Raw genomic sequence first — 19,115 nt, 5'->3', positions numbered from 1 at the left:
AGTCATCTTCATTCAAAGTAGTGAGACTAAATTCTATCACCAGTGCTAAAGCAGCTCTCTCTCTCCTATTGCGGTCTTTCTTCTTAAAATTAGCTGATGATAAATAAAAAAGCTGCTCATCTCTGTTGCTTTCGTTGACGTGAACTCTGTTAAATGTGCATAGTATGGGAATTGAAGATCAGATATATTATATAATGTGTTAGAACAAAAATAATGTGTTAGAATATGAAGGCATGTTATCTTTTGTTTTTATATGTAAAAAAACAATATAAACTGCCAGTAATGTAAGCCACTGGGAGGCCACAGACGGCTGTCACTAACTGTATTGCATTACTAGAAAACCAGTTAATATAAAGATTTTTAATACAAAGTATTTTTTCCAAAAATAAGATTTAATAGCATTTTCGTGCCATGACTGTGGCGACGGGAACATGTGTGATGTAGCCATGCACACTTAAAGGAATAGTTCACTTCAAAATGAAAATTCTGTCATCATTTACACATGGAAGTCAATGGGGTACATCAACTGTTTGGTTACCGACATTCTTCAAAATATCTTCTTTTGTGTTCATATTCATACAGGTTTGAAACAATTTGAGGGTGAGTAAATGATGACAGAGGTTTTCCTTTAAGCTGGACTATAAAGGACACAGCCTCACAGGAATCAGGATGCAGACTTCCATTTAAGAAGGACCCTATACACTGTAAAAAAGTAAACATGTGTAGTTGTTGCTTTAAGGAGGTATTTCTACCTGATTCTATACCTACAAATTCTAATTTTGTTGTTGTAACCAACTTCAATCAGTTTGATGTAACATAAAGCAAGGGAATGCTGTTTTAACTTAATTGAGTTATTGTTCCAACATACAATTTCCATCAAAGCTCAGGATGGACACATTTGAAACGCACACCTGCTCTTTGCTGATCTGCGAATATTGTTCCAATGAGAAATTGGGATTTGAAGTTATTAAACACATTGGGCCCTATTTTAACGGTCTGAAACGCAAGTATCAAGCGCGAAACGCAAGTAACTTTGTGGGCGGGTCTTGGACGCTGTTGCTATTATACCAGCGGTATAAATGACTCTTGCGCCCGGCGCAAATCTAAAACGGGCGCAAGACGCTGGACGCTGTTGCGTCTGGACGCTGGACGCTGTTGCTAAAACGTCTTGGACGCTGTTGCTATTATACCAGCGGTATAAATGACTCTTGCGCCTGTTGCGCTGTTGCGTCTGGACGCTGGACGCTGTTGCTAAAACGTCTTGGACGCTGTTGCTATTATACCAGCGGTATAAATGACTCTTGCGCCTGTTGCGCTGTTGCGTCTGGACGCTGGACGCTGTTGCTAAAACGTCTTGGACGCTGTTGCTATTATACCAGCGGTATAAATGACTCTTGCGCCCGGCGCAAATCTAAAACGGGTTGGTCTGAAGTAGCTTCATTATTCATAGGTGTGGTTTGGGCGTAACGTGAAATAAACCAATCAGAGCGACATCTCACATTCCCTTTAAGAGCAGGCGCGTTTGTTCCATGGCGGATCGTTATTATAATGGCAGATTTGCCAGGCTCACTCCAGGAGCAGTTCACAGCCGAGGAGACCGACGTTCTCGTCAGGGCCGTAAAACACAGAGAAGTGACATTGGGGATGGGAGAAACCCACCCAAATTAGCTTCGGTTAAACAGGCGTGTAATAATTTGGGTAAATGTGTAAGCTAGATTTATACCTATTTTTCACATCTTCATGGACACAACAATGACTTCCCTAGTGTGTTAATATTTTTCCTTGTAATAATGTATGATTTGCAAAAATGAAAACTGCTGCTTCTGTGTAGATGAGAGAATCAAAGTGCATGCGCGGTCGCGTTGTGCACACGCTACATTGATTATGGCCAAGCATGCGCCCTTAAAATAGCATTTGAATAACATGCGCAACGCGCCACTGACTTTAGATTAGATTTTTCCTGGTCAGTGGCGGAATTGTTTTCTAAACCTGCAAAATAGCATCAGGGAACGTTTGCGCCGGAACATGCCTCCTCTTTGCGCTGAACCGCCCCCGGGAGCGCAAGTTAATTTCCTAACTTACCGACGTGCGTCTGTGGAGGGAAAAGTCCGCTGTGCGCGGGTGAAAAATAGGAATGATACATGCGTTTGTGTACAAAGTCAGTGGCGCGTTGCGCGTGTTATTCATATGCTATTTTAAGGGCGCATGCTTGGCCATAATCAATGTAGCGTGTGCACAACGCACACTTTGATTCTCTCATCTACACTGAAGCAGCAGTTTTCATTTTTGCAAATCATACATTATTACGATAGATAGATAGATAGATAGATAGATAGATAGATAGATAGATAGATAGATAGATAGATAGATAGATAGATAGACAATTTATTATAAAAGCATACATCTAGCTTACACATTTACCCAAATTATCATACGCCTGTTTAACCGCAGTTAATTTGGCTGGGTTTCTCCATTTGAATGTAACTTCTCTCTTTTACGGCCGTGACGAGAGCGTTGCTCTCCTTGGCTGTGAACCGCTCCTGGCGCGCGCCTGGCAAATCCGCCGTTACAATAGCAATCCGCTATGGAAAAAGCACGTCTGCTCTTAAAGGGAATGTGAGATGACGCTCTGATTGGTTTATTTCACGTTACGCCCAAACCACACCTATGAATAATGAAGCTACTTCAGACCAACCCATTTTAGATTTGCGCCTGGCGCAAGAGTCATTTATCCCGGCGGGAAAATAGCAACAGCGCCGAGACCCGCCCACAAAGTTACTTGCGCTTTGCGCTTGACACTTGCGTTTCAGATCGTTCAAATAGGGCCCCGAAACTTGCCGGCCCAGAAAATGTATTAAAGACATTGTTAATATAGTCCAAGTGACTCCAGTGGCTCAATCTTAAGTTTATAAAGCGACGAGAATACTTTTTATGCGCAAAAACAAACAAAAATAACAACTTTATTCCACTTTTCATTTCCTTCTCTCTGGGCCTCGAGTCTTTTCACGTAGTGTAATAGTCTGTGTTGCACGTCACCATGTAGGCTCACTATTGGGTGACGCTGGTCATGTGTGTGACGTGCAACACAGACGCGCTACGTTATTACACTACGTAACGTGAAAAGACTCAAGGCCCAGAGGGAAGAAAATGAAAAGTGGAATAAAGTCGTTATTTTTGTTTGCTTTTGCGCACAAAAAGTATTCTCGTCGCTTGATAAACTTAAGATTGAGCCACTAGAGTCACTTGGACTATATTAACAATGTCTTTAATACATTTTCTGGGCCAGCAAGTTATAGTGTCCATAAGCCTGTGGAGGAGTGAGACAGCACTCAGATTTCATAAAAAAATATCTTAATTTGTGTTCCGAAGATGAACGAAAGTCTTACGGGGTTGGAACAACATGAGGGTGAGTAATTACTGACAGAATTTTAATTTTTGGGTGAACTAACCCTTTAAGTTACCTTTAAGAGAAGGAAACGGCAATAAGTAATAGAGATTGAACTGTTATACTTATGCTTCTTAAGCAATAATTGTTCAAATGAATCTTTTTATGTGATATTTCAGACGTACAGTGTTGAGCTTTTGAACATGTTTGCCAATACACAACGTAACTTGGACCACAGCTGAACGGGAAGGCGCCATTTTCTTCTAGACTGTTTATGGTAAGTAAATAAGTCAATATGTCTCTATCTCAACTGGTTTTGTCTAAGATTAATTTAATATATTTCCTAGGCAGCAACAAGTCTGAAAATGGTTTAAATTTATTATATTTTTGCCTCAGAAATGTCGTCCTATTTCGTTGACCCATTTCCATTGAGTCAATTTTAATATACATAACGTTAACGTTAGTGGTTTAATGTTAACCTTGTTGCTTTCACACATGAGCCTTTTATAAGTTTTTTACATTTTAGAGATTATGTGTGAACAGAACCTAAACAGGTTAAAGATGTGAGGAGCAGATGGCCTGCTTTATTTTCCCAGAGACAGGTTAGCATTCTTTACTAAAACATGGGTTACTTTTGTAATACAGTATTGCCTTGCATTATAAACCGTCTTTTTTTAACTACCTATTCTAAAACTTAAAGGGGTCATATAATGCCATTTTTGTACAAGCTAATATGATTCTTTAGGGTCTAAATTAAAAGTTTGTTATATACTTTAATTAAAAATTATCATTAGTATTGTAAGAAAACACTCATTTTACTTGGTCAAACACAGCTCTGTTTTCAGCACGCCGTTTAAGTGCATGTGTCTTTAAATGATAATGAGCTTTTCTCACCCCGCCCCTCTGTTCTGTGCGTACACCGTTTGAAATAATAACACAATAACCATAACGCGTTGTTCATTATAAACGTGGGATTATGAATTATATTGAGAACGTCATACATAAAGAACATGCCATTATGTACCCTGAGTGTAAACAGCCGCATTCATCGTGAAGCGTGCAAGCGATTTGCAAAGATTAATATAAATATTAATATAAAGGTTAATAAAACGTTACACTCACTTCAGTTATTCTGGAGGTGCAGCAGGAACCCGAATAGTTGGTACCGATCCTTTTTTCAGGAGCAGCTTCTTAGCAAAACGTCTCGGTTACGTATGTAACACTCGTTCCCTGAGTAGGGAACAGAGACGTTACGTCGGATGACGACGAATGGGGTTTCGCTTAGAAAGCCTATCACCTTCGAGTATATAAAACGAGCCAATGGCAATGAAATGCCATGGGTCTGCGGAATTTGCATAGCGTATCTCCGCCCCACGCAGGGGGTATATAAGGAAGTACGCCGGCAACATGCAGATATGTCTTCGCTGAGGAGCCGAGACTGAACTCAGGCGTTCCCAGCGGTACAGCGGAAGTGGCAGGGAGACGTAACGTCTCCGTTCCCTACTCAGGGAACGAGGGTTACATACGTAACCGAGACGTTCCCTTTCGTGGTCACTCCGAGTTACGTCGGATGACGACGAATGGGGTCCCCAGTCTAATCACGCCACCTCGGCTGTCTTCCAGTGCCCTGCGTAAGTCTGAGCTCCCTGTCGTGAGACTAGCACGGACGAAGGACTCCTACTTAACACAGGAATACCAAGGTACACTGGGAAGCATATCTCAGAGGAAATATGCAATTATGCCCAGCCCGAAGGGGGGGACTTGGAATAAACATGACCCCGACGGGCTGCATATGGAATATCACTGGGGTGTCCAGCCGCAGGTGGAATGTTTCAACCCCAGGGGTGGCAAGGTGGCTTGCCGAGGGAAAGACACATGCTCAGAGAGGCTTACAGTGGAAATACACATGTGGGGGTCGCCCAGAGGGGGAACCATGCACATGGAGGCACCTAGCCAAGCGCGAAAGCTGCCAGTGGCATAACTCTGGCGTTGACGTCGACAGTGCTGGAGGAGACTCAGGGCTTATTAGGCTCACCTGAGGAAAATATCGCACGTATCCCGTCCGTGGAGAGGAATGGCGAGCAAGCGAAGACACCTGAGCAGAATCTAGTACCGGCTAGTTGAAGCGAGTACGTGAGAAGAAACTGGCTCCACTCGGAGATTATAGAATCTCGCGAATGTGTTAGGTGTCGCCCAGCCTGCAGCTCTACAGATGTCTGTTAGCGAGGCGCCATGCGCTAGAGCCCAAGAGGATGCCACACTCCGAGTGGAGTGGGCCGTCACACCAAGGGGACATGGTCGACCTTGCTGCTGGTATGCCAAAGCAATGGCGTCCACTATCCAGTGAGACAACCTTTGCTTGGAGAGAGCCTTTCCCTTCAGCTTCCCACCATAACAGACAAAGAGCTGGTCTGAGGTCCTGAAACACCGCGTTCTGTCTACGTAAGCACGGCGGGCGCGTACTGGACAGAGCAGTGCCAAGGCTGGGTCTGCCTCCTCCAAGGGCAGCGCTTGCAGGTTCACTACCTGGTCTCGAAAGGGTGTGGTAGGAACCTTGGGCACATATCCAGGCCGGGGTCTCAGGATCACGTGAGAGTTAGCCGGCCCGAATTCCAGGCACGCTTCGTCAACCGAAAATGCCTGCAGGTCCCCTACCCTCTTGATGGAGGCCAATGCAACCAGGAGCGCTGTCTTAATTGACAGGAACTTAAGCTGCACTGATTGCAGAGGCTCAAAGGGAGCACTCTGCAGGGCAGTTAAAACCACTGAGAGGTCCCAAGAGGGTACGAGGGGAGGACGAGGAGGATTCAGTCTCCTCGCTCCCCTCAGGAACCTGATGATCAGGTCGTGCTTTCCCAGAGTCTTACCATCGACTGCGTCGTGATGTGCGGCAATGGCGGCAACATACACTTTCAGGGTGGAGGGAGACAGCCTTCGCTCCAACCCTTCTTGCAGGAAGGAAAGCACGACACTGATCGGGCATTTCGTGGGTTCTTGATGTTTAGAAGAACACCAGTTGACGAAGAGGTTCCACTTCAACGCATAGGCATGTCTCGTGGACGATGCTCTAGCGGAAGTGATGGTAGCCACCACCGCTGGTGGTAGGGTACTCAAACCTGCCTCGTCCCGTCCAGGAGCCACACGTGGAGGTTCCAAAGATTGGGACGAGGGTGCCAAAGGGTGCCCCGTCCCTGAGAAAGCAGGTCCTTCCTCAGGGGAATTGGCCAGGGAGGTGCTGTCGCGAGGAGTACTAGTTCTGAGAACCAGGTCCGGTTGTGCCAATACGGGGCAACCAAAATGACCTGCTCCTCGTCCGGCGGCCGCACCCAAAAACCAAACGTCCAGCCGCGAACGCACTGGGTCGGGTGGCGGGGACCACTCGAGCCCAATGGCCGCGGCTGCCCGGGAAAGCATGGCCGTCATCTCGGGATCAGACTCGGGCAATGCTGGCACACCCGAAGGTGGCAGCACAGCCGAATCCTCACTTCCCGAGGACTCCTGCCCACCTTGTGATGCAGCGATCGACATTGCATCCTCATCTGGAGCGCCAAACGAGATTCGCAGGGCCTCCGTAGAGGGACCAGCGGTCTCAGTTTGGACACTCGCGGGTACCAGCGCTGGAGAGGGGGGTGTGGACCGTGGACGAATCGGTGGTTTGTTCCACACCGTCACCCTCAGGTCACCCTGGCCACCAGCCGAAGTACAACCTCTCGGGGAGACCGTAGATCGGGGTGTGGATGAGGGGACTCTCGCTCGAGTGAGCTCATTGAGTCTCGACCGAAGCGCGGAGATGGTCATGTTCCCACAGTGAGAACATGAGTCATCCACAAGCGCTGCTTTAGCGTGATCAATGCCCAAACACACAAAGCAGCGATTGTGCCCATCAGAAGAAGACACATTGCGACCGCAACCAGAAGTGCACGGGCGAGGCATCTTTAAAAAGACGTGCCGCGTGCAATGCTCTTTTGTGAGAGGAAAAACTCTGCGATGCTGAAGCGGCCAGGGAGAAACACACTATCTGTCAGATCACTGAGCAGATCAGCAGGGTAATGTGCACTCGCTGGAGATCGCCATCACACCAACACCGGAGAGTTCGCTCGTCTCGAAGATGAAGAGAAAAGAGATAACTCAGGAATCAGTCTTCTATGTGGAGTGAAGAATAGCTCTCGGCTCCGAAGCGAAAACATATCTGCATGTTGCCGGCGTACTTCCTTATATACCCCCTGCGTGGGGCGGAGATACGCTATGCAAATTCCGCAGACCCATGGCATTTCATTGCCATTGGCTCGTTTTATATGCTCGAAGGTGATAGGCTTTCTAAGCGAAACCCCATTCGTCGTCATCCGACGTAACTCGGAGTGACCACGAAAGGGAACCAGCTTTACTGACCCTCGTTTGTAAAGCAGTCTGGTGTGTGAAATGATTCGCGCAAACATGAAAGCATTGACGTTGATCGTGGGGAATATTCCCTTCGAAAACAAACTCAGCCACTGCGTCTTCAGCGGTTCGGATTTAGGAACATCAAAATGACTGCTGTGTTCCTTATTACACCCAAGAACAGAACACCACAATCACTTAGACGCCATTCTGCTCATAGACAGTGCTCCAGCATATCAGCAATGACCGCGCCAGTCCGCGCGTACTATGTTGAAACGCTGCTGTCAATCAACAATCGTGAGAGGGGCGTCCGACCGTGTGACGTCACGGCTTGAAAACATATAAGAAGATTAAAAAAAAAACACTGGATGGATTTTGATCATTTTATGATGGTTGTGTACAGGCACTGCCAACCCACATTTCAGTACAATCAACTTGTAAAAGTGCATGTACCATTATATGACCCCTTTAAAACACTTATTTATTCATTTTTATTCTCAATACTTGGGTAAGGGTTACTTTGTCAAAACTCTTCACACAGTAAGCACAACAGTGGTCTATGTGGGCTAAACTGTAGATAATTTATCACTGCTTTGGCACAAAATAAATTAAATTAATATCTTTCAATTAATCTTTCTTTGCATGAATTCTTGTCTCTTACAGACAACCATTTACATCATTTACATACTCTTTTGAAAACTGAAAAGGTGACCTAAGTATTGACAAATGTGTCCTAGCAATTGTTAAAAAAAACAAAACTGTAATTTTTCCAATTTCAGAATTTCAACGCATAGTGTCCACAGACCTTAAGACAACCTTTTTCCATGGGCTTGATGAGTACCTGAAAGGATTTTTGCGGCTGTACCAAACCAAAGACATTGGTTCCTCAAGTTTATAAAGTGAGTGCTTTGTTTGCACAAAAAAACGTGAATGTGTGTTGGAGATTGAAAGATTAATATTTTGTCAATATTTTTATTTTTGCACTAAGCACTCACATCGCTTCACAAAGTTGAGGTTAAACCACTGGAGTCACATGGATTACTTCAATGATGTCTTTATTACATTTCTGGGGCTTGAAAGTGGTAGTTGCATAGGCTGTCAATGGATGGACAAAAAGCTCTCAGATTTCATTAAAAATATCTTAATTTGTGTTCCAAAGACAAATGAATGTCTTACAGGTTTGGAACGACATGAGGGTGAGTAATGACAAATAAAAAATTTGGGGTAAACTAACCCTTTTAATGCTGTTTGAGAAATGCTTTTTAATATTCGTTGAGATTTGTTATGAAGTGGCCTGATATTTTGTGGTTTGCTTGTCAACAGTTTTCTCATTTCAGTCACTTTATGAGGTTGTACATACTTGCATACTCCATACTTGTTTTGTTTTTTTGAACAGACAAAATGTTGTTTTGAGCAAATTATTTTCATGTGTTATTTTCATTAAATGGGTTCTTGTTTTTAATTCTATTGCACTTAATTCAAGCTGATGTTAATGTCATCACACTGACATTTGTTTATTCTCACACATGCTTGACATTTATAGCAGCAGCTTGTATCCTGTTGCTTTAAAGTGTTTTAATGTTTTTATTCAAGCAGCAGTTAATTCTGTCATACTCATTTATACTAAGATATACTTGTCAGACAATTCAATGAATTCATATTTTTGTGAATGTTATAATAAATGTTAAAGTTATGGTTTATTTGTGCCACTACAGCTCCACTGCCCAGGGCTGCATTTCTCAAACGCATCGTGAGCTAAGTTGATCAAAGTCTAAGTTGGACATTTAAAGGAGTTTCTGTTACTGAATTTTGTGTTTACCATTGTGGTGAAGAGTAGCGCTTGTGCTTAGGCTGTGGGCACTGGGCACTCAATGTTTCTATGCTATATATAAATACTAACACCTGTCTTTGCTTAGTAGTTCATAATATACATTGTGCATAATGATGAACAACACTGTTAATCCAACTAAACTGATTTCTTTTGAATAAACTAAATTAAGTTGTATGTAAAGATGTCTTCAATTAAACTAAATAAGGGTAATTCATTATTTTTTGAGTGTATTTACATCAAGGTGGAAAAGGACTTTCATCATATTAAACCAAAAAGATTATATCAAACTTAAGTAATTTTACCTAGCTGGAGAAATCAGGTTATATCTACTGACAGTAATGCTTCAGTAAAACGTACTCGGTTACTAACGTAACCTCGGTTCTCTCTAGAGAGGAAACGAGTACTGCGTAAATCTTACGCTAGGGGAAAATCTCTTTTCCGCGAGATACTGAAGCCAAAAAATTATCCTTAATTTTGAAATAATGTAAAACGCGTTGCGGCAGCATGCAGACACAGGCGAGACGGCTTGTGCGCCTATTGGCTGCCCTGCGGCAACTGCAGCAGCCTATCGATAAGGCCCACTCGTGACGTCAGCTCCAATGGGGGCGCTTCGCGCCCAATACGTCACGTCCCGCCAGAATGGGCGTGGTCTAGGGCTATAAACATAGCTTCGAGAGGCTAGCTCACTGGTTTTTCATCGCCGAAGCGAACCAGAGCGTGTGCAGGCACGGCAAGATACGCAGTACTCGTTTCCTCTCTAGAGAGAACCGAGGTTACGTTAGTAACCGAGTACGTTCTCTTACGAGAGGTACTCTCGTACTGCGTAAATCTTACGCTAGGGGAAACAGTGTAAAACGCCGTGCATGCTAAGATCCAGCACCAAAGTCCCAAGGGCAAGTGCCCGGGCTCATATAGTACATGATCATAATGGACTCACAGAGAGCCCAGGAAAGAGTGGCTAGAATAGCATCATTCCTGTAATAATATAACATCTTATAAGGAGCAGTTATACTGATGATGTGTCGTACAGTCAGGGCGACCCCCGGCCTGGACTGACGAATATAGTGGGTCTTACACACTGCCCATAGAGCTGCGCGATCCAACAGCGAGCATTTGCTCAAGCAGTTTCAGTATTCTGGCCCGAACACATCAGGGCAGACAGTACCGATTTTAGACCGAAAGCAGCTTAGCCTGCAAGGCGGGAACCTCTAGGTTATAAAACCTTATAAATGTAGACGGGGAGGCCCAGCCTGCCGCCATACAGATATCTTGCAAGGCAATCCCACTAGACCAAGCCCACGACGAGGCCACGCCTCTCGTGGAGTGTGCTCTGACTCCAAATGGGCACTGTAAGCCCTTAGAGGTATAAGCCAGCGCTATAGCATCAACTATCCAACTGGATAGGCTCTGTTTCGACACGGCAAGTCCCTTAGAACGTCCGTAGAGTGAAAACAAAGAGCTGCTCTGTCTGTCTGAAAACAGACGTGCGAGACACATAAGCTCTTAATGCTCTGACTGGGCAAAGGAAGCTTGCGTCTCCTTCCTCGTCAGAGACCGGTAAGGCTGACAGGGAATGACCTGCGCCCTAAACGGTGTGTTGAGGGATTTTGGAACATAACCGTGCTTAGGTTTGAGTATAACTCTTGAGTCATTAGGCCCAAACTCCATACACGTCGCGCTTACTGAGAGCGCGTGTAAGTCCCCTGTGCGCTTCACTGAAGCGAGAGCCAGAAGAAACACTGTCTTGAAAGACAGGTGTTTAAGATCAATCGTCTGTAAAGGCTCGAATGGGTCACCTTTCATGGCTTCCAGCACTGTAGAAAGGTTCCATACAGGGACTGAGGGAGGCCTGGGAGGATTCAGTCTCTTAGCTCCTCTAAGGAAGACGATGACTAAATCGTTCCTTCCTACTGACTGACCCAGCGTTGTTTTTGAGAATGCTGCTATGGCCGCCACATACACTTTGAGCGTGGAAGGGGTCCTGCCCTTGTCCAACAGCTCTTGTAGGAAGGAGAGAACCTCCGTCACCCCACAGTCTAGGGGCGACACGCCACGAGCTGTGCATCAGCTGGAGAACACTGACCATTTCGAGGAATAGAGACGTCGCATAGACGGAGCTCTAGCCTGCGTGATCGTGTTTAACACTCCGCTTGGGAAGGTCAGCGGGTACCCGTTGATGGCCCAAACATGAAGGGACCACAGCTCTGGGCGCGGATGCCAAAACGAGCCCTTGGCCTGAGAGAGGAGGCCCCTCCTCACTGGCACTGGCCATGGGGCAGTGCTTGCTAGCTGCATCAGAACTGGGAACCAGGGTTGGTTTTTCCAGAACGGCGCTACGAGTAGCACTGAGCATCCTTCTCTGATCCGTTCTATCACCTGAGGCAGGAGAAAGACGGGAGGAAAGGCATAGAGCGGGCGGCGGGGCCATACGTGAGCCAGCGCGTCCCTGCTCTTGGAGAAAAATTCCAGACAGTGAGCGTTTTCTTGAGACGCGAACAGGTCTACTTCCGCTCTGCCGAATTTCTTCCACAGCAGCTGGACTGTCTGTGGGTGTAGAGGCCATTCGCCTGTCGGAACATTGTTTCTGGACAGTCTGTCCGGTCCTACGTTCAGGAGCCCTGGCACATGCGCTGCTCTCGGCGAGAGCAGGTTGCGCTGAGCCCACACCAGGAGGCGTTCTGTCAGCCTGTGCAGGTTTCGGGACCTGAGGCCGCCCTGGCGATTTATGTAGGACACCACTGACATGTTGTCCGAGCGGACCAGGACGTGGTGTCCTCGTATTTAGGGACAAAAACGCGTCAGTGCGTTGTCTACTGCCAACATTTCGAGGCAGTTTATGTGTAGAAGCTTCTCCCGTTCTGACCATTGGCCGAAGAACGGTCTGCCCTTGAGCAGTGCTCCCCATCCCAAGGTGGAGGCGTCCGTAGACACTACCTTCACACTCGAGGAAGTCCCCAGGCTAACACCTGATTGGTACAAGTCGTTTGCTTTCCCAGGTTTCAGAGCTGCGATGCATTTCTGATTGACCTTGAGACGAAGCAGACCGGAAGCCCACGCTCGGCGCGGTACTCGCGCTTTCAGCCAGAACTGTAGCGGGCGCATGCGAAGCAAGCCCAACTGAAGTACTGATGATGCTGAGGCCATGAGACCTAGCATCCTCTGAAATTTCTTGAGCGGGACAGATGCGCCGCAGCGGAAAGAGCTCGCTGCGCGCTGAATGTCTAGTACGCGCTCTGGTGACAGTCGCGCTATCATAGACAGCGAGTCCAGTTCTGTGCCCAGAAAAGATATTATCTGTCTGGGAGACAGAGAACTCTTCGCCCAATTGACCCAGATTCTCGAGTTGATCGAGCAAAATGGTCCTGTGCTCTATGAGCACCGAGTGAGATTGAGCTAGAATCAGCCAATCGTCCAAGTAGTTCAATACTCGCATGCCCTGTAGTCTGAGGGGTGCGAGCGGCTAGAGACAAGCCGAACGGTAGGACTGAGCACTGATATGCCTGGCCCTCGAAGGCGAATCTCAAACGTCGCCTGTGACGTGACGCTATTTGTATTTGAAAATATGCGTCTTTCAGATCTATTGACACAAACCAATCTCCTCGGCGAATGTGCGTGAGGGTTTTTCTGGTCGTGAGCATTCCGAACTGTTGCTTCGCAAGCACTCTGTTCAGTTGCCTTAGATCTAGTATGGGTCTGAGACCCCCGTCTTTTTTCAGTACCAGGAAGTATCTGCTGTATAGCCCTCCTTCACTCTGAGCTTGAGATAAAGGCTCTATGGCCCCTTTGCTCAACAGTTTCAAAATTTCGGCTCGAAGTAGGTGGTGCTACTTCTGTTTTTACCGTAGCTTCGACGCGCGTCACATAGCGGCGAGGGCGTCGGCGAAACTGTAGCGAATAGCCTCTTTCTATAATGTCTAGCACCCACTTCAAAACCCCCGGGTAGCCTTGCCCATGCATCTGCACGAATGGCTAGGGGCTGAATGCGGAGCGCGCTCTGGTCGCTCAGCGACAGAGGGGCTTCGGTGTGCTGTAACATAAGCGTCGCGCTTCGAGGCAGGGGGCGCGCTGATAACAGCGGGCAGATTGCCCGCGCTCGACTCCTTTGCGGTGGTCAACCGAGAGGGGAGGGCTGGGCGAGTCCCGTAGGACCTGTCATGTCTATGTGTGAATGTGGGCGCGGGATAGCGGGCACATTTACAACACTGAGAGCATTGTCCGCCTGAGCAGAGCGAATGCACGTTGGTTTTGTTTTTACAGAAACCTTGAGATATGCGGAACGTAGTGTTTGTGGGCACTGGGCAGTGGGCACATTTACCACGTTTAATGCGCAATCGACCTGGGTCGATTTCATGTGCGCGAGCCCTGTGTGACGGGCTGTGTTTGTGTGTAGGAATTTCGTCTACATTCGTAACACCATCGGCCGTGGCCGGCACACCAGAAAATACACTCTTATGGGATTTATCTGGGTAGCCGTAAAAGCGGCGTTTGTGTGCAGGCAAGCGGGCTATTTCGCCGACTTGTTTACTGCAGAATACACTGGAACAGTCGCATTTACTGGAACTGAACGAGCGAGAAGTTGCCATAGAAACAGAAAGCGTCAACATGCTGGCGTTTGTTTGCAGGCGTGCGTGTATTACAGCAGGCTTGTTCACTGCAATATTGACATTTCCAGTCGTCTGAACTTCAGAGGCGGAAACCATAGAAACAGAGTTTGGGTGCAGGCGAACGGGTTGTACCACGCGCTCGTTGGCTGCAAAATACACATCTGCAGTCGCCTTTTCAGGGAACTGCCAGAGCGAGAATTGACGGCAAAAAGTGTGTTTTGCCGGTAGACCCGGGATTCGATCGCGGGTCTCTCGCGTGAAAATCTGACGATCTACCACTGGACCACAGAGGAAGACACATAGACATTCAGTAGCGCGAGTATTATCAAAGAGCGTCAACATGCTGGCGTTTGTTTGCAGGCGTGCGTGCAAAACAACAGGCTCGCTCACTGCAATATTGACATTTCCAGTCACCTGAACTTAAGAGGGGAATGAGAAATGTGTCAGGAGTGGAGGTCGGCCCGGCCGCAGCGGGGCTAAAAACACCCTTTTCTCCTTTCGCCAGTGACGCACGGGAACCATAGAAACGGTGTTTGGGTGCAGGCGAGCGGGTTGTACAGCGCGCTCGTTGGCTGCAAAATGCACATCTGCAGTCGCCTTTCAGGGAACTGACAGAGCGAAGCATTGGCGGCATAATATATCTGCCGTTAGACCGGGATTCGAACCCCGGTCCCTTGTGCGAAAAACCTAAGATTCCGCCACTGAGCCACAGGAGGGGAACACAAAGGTGTATAGATGCATGAGCATATAAGAGAGCGTCAACATGTTTTCTTCGGCGTTTGCTTGCAAGCGTGCGTGTTACAACAGGCTCGTTTGCTGCAATATTGATATTTCCAGTCGCCTAATCAGGGAACTGAGTTGTCTTTTCGTGACGCGTGAATGGGGCGCAAGGGCAGGGTAGCTTCCCAGACAGCAGCTGACTGCGATCCGGATCCGTCTTCAAACCGGCAAATCCGCGTCACAGTCACCTCCGTTTCACTGCTCTAAAACGGATCCAGCCCGGGCCCGGTTTCAGTGGGCGGGAACAACAGTCGCAAAACAGATTCGGGCCGTATCCGTGGAAACGAGCGCGCGAAACATTTTTTCTGGAGTTCAGAAGAGGCTGTCACGGTCGCTACTCGTTATCCTACCTTAAACACTTCACCAAGGTAAGTCACACATGGTCAAACTGTTTTATTAATTAATACATTTCTTATTGATTATTGTGTACTCGTTAGCTTTTAACTAACTAACTAATTTTTAACTTAAGTTTTGGAGTTTGTATTGCTCCTTAGATCGGTAGCTGCTACTGAATCGTAATGTTAGCTAGCCTAACTCTTATTTATGTTTTCAGAGGGCATATGCTAACACGAAGACGACCCAGAGGATTGTAATTATATGTAATTGACGAATTTGAACTGTTTTCATTTATTTTCACTGTTGTTAAAGTTTTTACTGCGGTAATGTTAGTGATAGGCTAGCGTTAGCTTAGCTAAGGCCTCCCGCAGACCTTCACTTTATAATAAGGTTTCATTTGTTAACATTAGTTAATATTAATTACAATTAACTAACCATGAACAATACATCTGTTACTGTATTTGTTAATGTTAGTTAATATATATACTAACAGTTGTTCATTGTTTGGTCATGTTACTTCACACTGTGCATTAACTAAGGTTAACAAACAGCCTACAACATTTTATATTAATAATGCATTAGTACATGTAGAAATTAACATTAAAAAAGATTAATAAATGATGTAGAAGTGCAGTTAATTTTTAGTTTGTCAACTAATGATGGTATTCTCTTCTGCTCACCAAGACTGTGGTTATTTAATAAAAAATACAGCAATATTGTGAAATATTATTACATTCTATAGTAAAATATTGGCTAATTTATTCCTGTGATCAAAGCTATAATTTTCAGCATCATTTCTACAGTCTTCGGTGTCACATGATCCTTCAGAAATCACTCTACTATGATGATTTGGTGCTCAAGAAACATTTATGATTATTATCAATGTTGAAAACAGTTGTACTGCTTCATATTTTTGTGGAAACAACTATACCATTCAAACATCTGTAGTAAGTTTAATACTTTTATTAACCAAGGATGTCTTAAATTAAGTCAATGACATTTAAAATGTTACAAATTAATGTCTTATAAATGTCTTAATTTAATAAATGCAAATACATGCTGTTCAACTTGAACTTTATATTTATCAAAGAATCATGAAAAAATTATCACCATTTCCACAAAAATGTTAAGCAGCACAACCGTTTTCAGCATTGATAATAATAATAAGAAATGTTACCTGAGTTCCAAATCAGCATATTAGAATGATTTCTGAAGGATCGTGTGATATCTGATTCTGATCAATTTAAATGAATGTTTAAGTAATTGATATAGGCCTACCAGTTTATCCCTTAACTGATCTACATTATAGAAGAAATATAAATCAGGGCTCAGAAGCTTATTAGCTGGAGGTTGATGTTTTTTTGCACATTTTTTTTTTTTCTTAACAGGAGCTGTAAGGAAAAACCAGTCTTCTACCAGTGCAGCAGATAGTGGAATAGGTTCTTGCGGCATCCGTTGATTTAACCTTTGACCCGTGACGGCGGCTGGAAGGAACGTTCAAGAGCCAAAGAGGCCTTAACTGAGGTAAATTTCAGATATAAGAAGCACAGCACAGTACAGAACAGCCGTCAGATTCTTTATTTAGTGTGACAATACATGAATATCTAAAATCTTTCTTCTTGGTCTTTTTTTTTTTTTTTTTCAGATGCCTCATGGGAATTAAACGGCACATATGAAGTGGTTTGTAATACCATGGCTTTCCTGTCCTGTCCTTGATGTGTTTACAGTTCATTCTATCAAATTATTTTGGTAACACTTTACAATAAGGTTCATTGGTTAACATTAGTTAACTACCTTAGTTAACATGAACTAAGAATGAACTGCACTTCTTCAGTATTTATTAATCTTAGTTAATATAAATTTCAACATATACGAATACATTAAAATCAAACGTGATTTGTTAACATTAGTTAATGCGCTATGAACTAACATGAACAAAACAATGAACAGCTGGATTTTTATTAACTAACATTAACAAACATGAATAAATACTGTAACAAATGTGTGGCTCATTGTTAGTTCATGTTAGTTAATACATTAACTAATGAAACTTATTGTAAAGTGTTGCCATTATTTTTTGTATGTTTTTTCTTTGCAGCTTTTCACTGCCTCTGATCAATGCCACATTTTTTGGGGATAAATAATACATTCATGAGGCTTATGTTTTAAAGGGAAAGTTCACTGAGAAATGAAAATTTGCTCTTAATTTATTCAACCTCAAGCCATCCAAGATATAGGTGACTGTTTTTCAGTTAAACAGTAAAGAAGATTTTTAGCTGAAACTGTGGTCTTTGGTGATTCATATAATGCAATTCAATGGCTACTGTCACTTTGAGAGTAAAAAACAAACATATTACAGGCAAAACACGACTGCAGTGACACAGGACTGTTTGCAGATGCTGTGGATTACAGGTAATAATGTTGTAAATAATGTTCAGTTTCTTTGACAGACTAATTGTTTTGCTTCATACGACCTCAATGAATCGTCAGGAGCCACAGGTATTAATTTTGTTTTCCCTGTAATGTTTTTTTTTACTCTCAAACTGACTGTAGCTATCGACTTGCATTATACGAATCATCAAGGACCACATTTTCAGCTAAAAATCTTCTTTACTGTTCAACTTGTAGTTGCGTAGCTGTCAATGGAGGGAAAGAAATCTCAGATTTCATTAAAAAGATCTCAGTTAATTTGTGTTCAGAAGATGAATGAAAGTCTTACGGGTTTGGAACGACATGAAAGTGAGTAATTAATGACAGAATTTAAGTTTTTTGTGTGAACTATCTCGTTAACGGCAAGTAGAGACTTAAGTGTTTTATATAAACTTTGAGTACTTGTGCAAAAATGATCAAAATAAAAATAAAAGATGCACAGTGGCACTGTTTTGCATTGTTTTGTGAATTTGTTTTAATATGCTTAATAAATAAAAAATTTATCAAAAGATAAAGCCCTTGAATATGTCAAATTTATTGTCCAAATAATTTTTCTTTGAATGCATGTTTACTGTGAAGTAGTGGCTGTGAGTTAGTGTTGACACTAGATTATCAGGTGGTATTTTAGTGTAAAAAAGTACAGTAATTCAACTTTTTATTGCCTAAGCATTTTGTGTTAAAAACAGAAAAAATATCAGTGGCATAAGACCATAAGATTAGATCATGTAAATGAGAAGATTCATGAAATTCTAGATATGTATACTACTTAGAGCGAGCGAGTGTGTTTGTGTACTGTAAACAAAATGAGCTGGCCCTGATCCGGCATGATTCTGGACCAGATCCAAAACAGAGCTGGACCACAATTGGGCCAAATCGCCATAAAGGAATCCGGAGCTGGCCCAGTTCTGGTCCAGATGAGAAAAAACGGATCCGTGCCGGTGTTGGCCCGTTGTGCCAAAAGACACCGGCCCGAGTCCGTTGCGCGGATCTGGCCCAGAACTTACGAAGTGTCTGGGCCAGATCTGGGCCAGATGATTTTTGCTATCTGGGTTTCTTGTAACGTAAAGAAAAACTAACCCCGATCGTCCGCTTCCAGCCTCCCTTGTGAACGGCGCAGTTTGCGCGGCTCGAACAGAGGGAGAGAGAAAGCTAGCCCCGTGACCGTCCTGACATCCCCTGTGAACGGCGCGGTTTGCGCGGCTCGAACAGAGGGAGAGCAGGTATCATCCCCCAAGCAGGCAAGGCAAGCGGGCGCACCGGCGAGCTTTGCGGGTTGGGGGGGGGCGGAGGAGCAGTCTCGGAGAAGGATGCCAGGTGAGTCCTCAGAGTCACCAGGCAGTAACTGGCTCGCAGTGAGGGCGGTCGCCGTCAG

General features: G+C 44.7%; 1 protein-coding gene and 1 long non-coding RNA gene across 2 annotated transcripts in view; both read left to right on the top strand.

Moving 5' to 3' along the window:
• Window positions 1-19,115, top strand: part of LOC309496883 (transmembrane protease serine 9) — a 75,775-nt gene that overhangs the window by 41,303 nt on the left and 15,357 nt on the right. The gene's annotated exons all lie outside the window — the stretch shown is intronic.
• Window positions 15,108-18,590, top strand: LOC309505918. The gene is made up of 3 exons (XR_014208592.1): window positions 15,108-15,345; window positions 15,531-16,837; window positions 16,959-18,590. It is a non-coding gene; the product is annotated as an uncharacterized lncRNA (long non-coding RNA).

Source organism: Leuciscus leuciscus, assembly GCF_965113295.1.
Source record: "Leuciscus leuciscus genome assembly, chromosome: 1".
NCBI lineage: Eukaryota > Metazoa > Chordata > Actinopteri > Cypriniformes > Leuciscidae > Leuciscus > Leuciscus leuciscus.
This window is presented reverse-complemented; position numbering and strand designations above follow the sequence as displayed.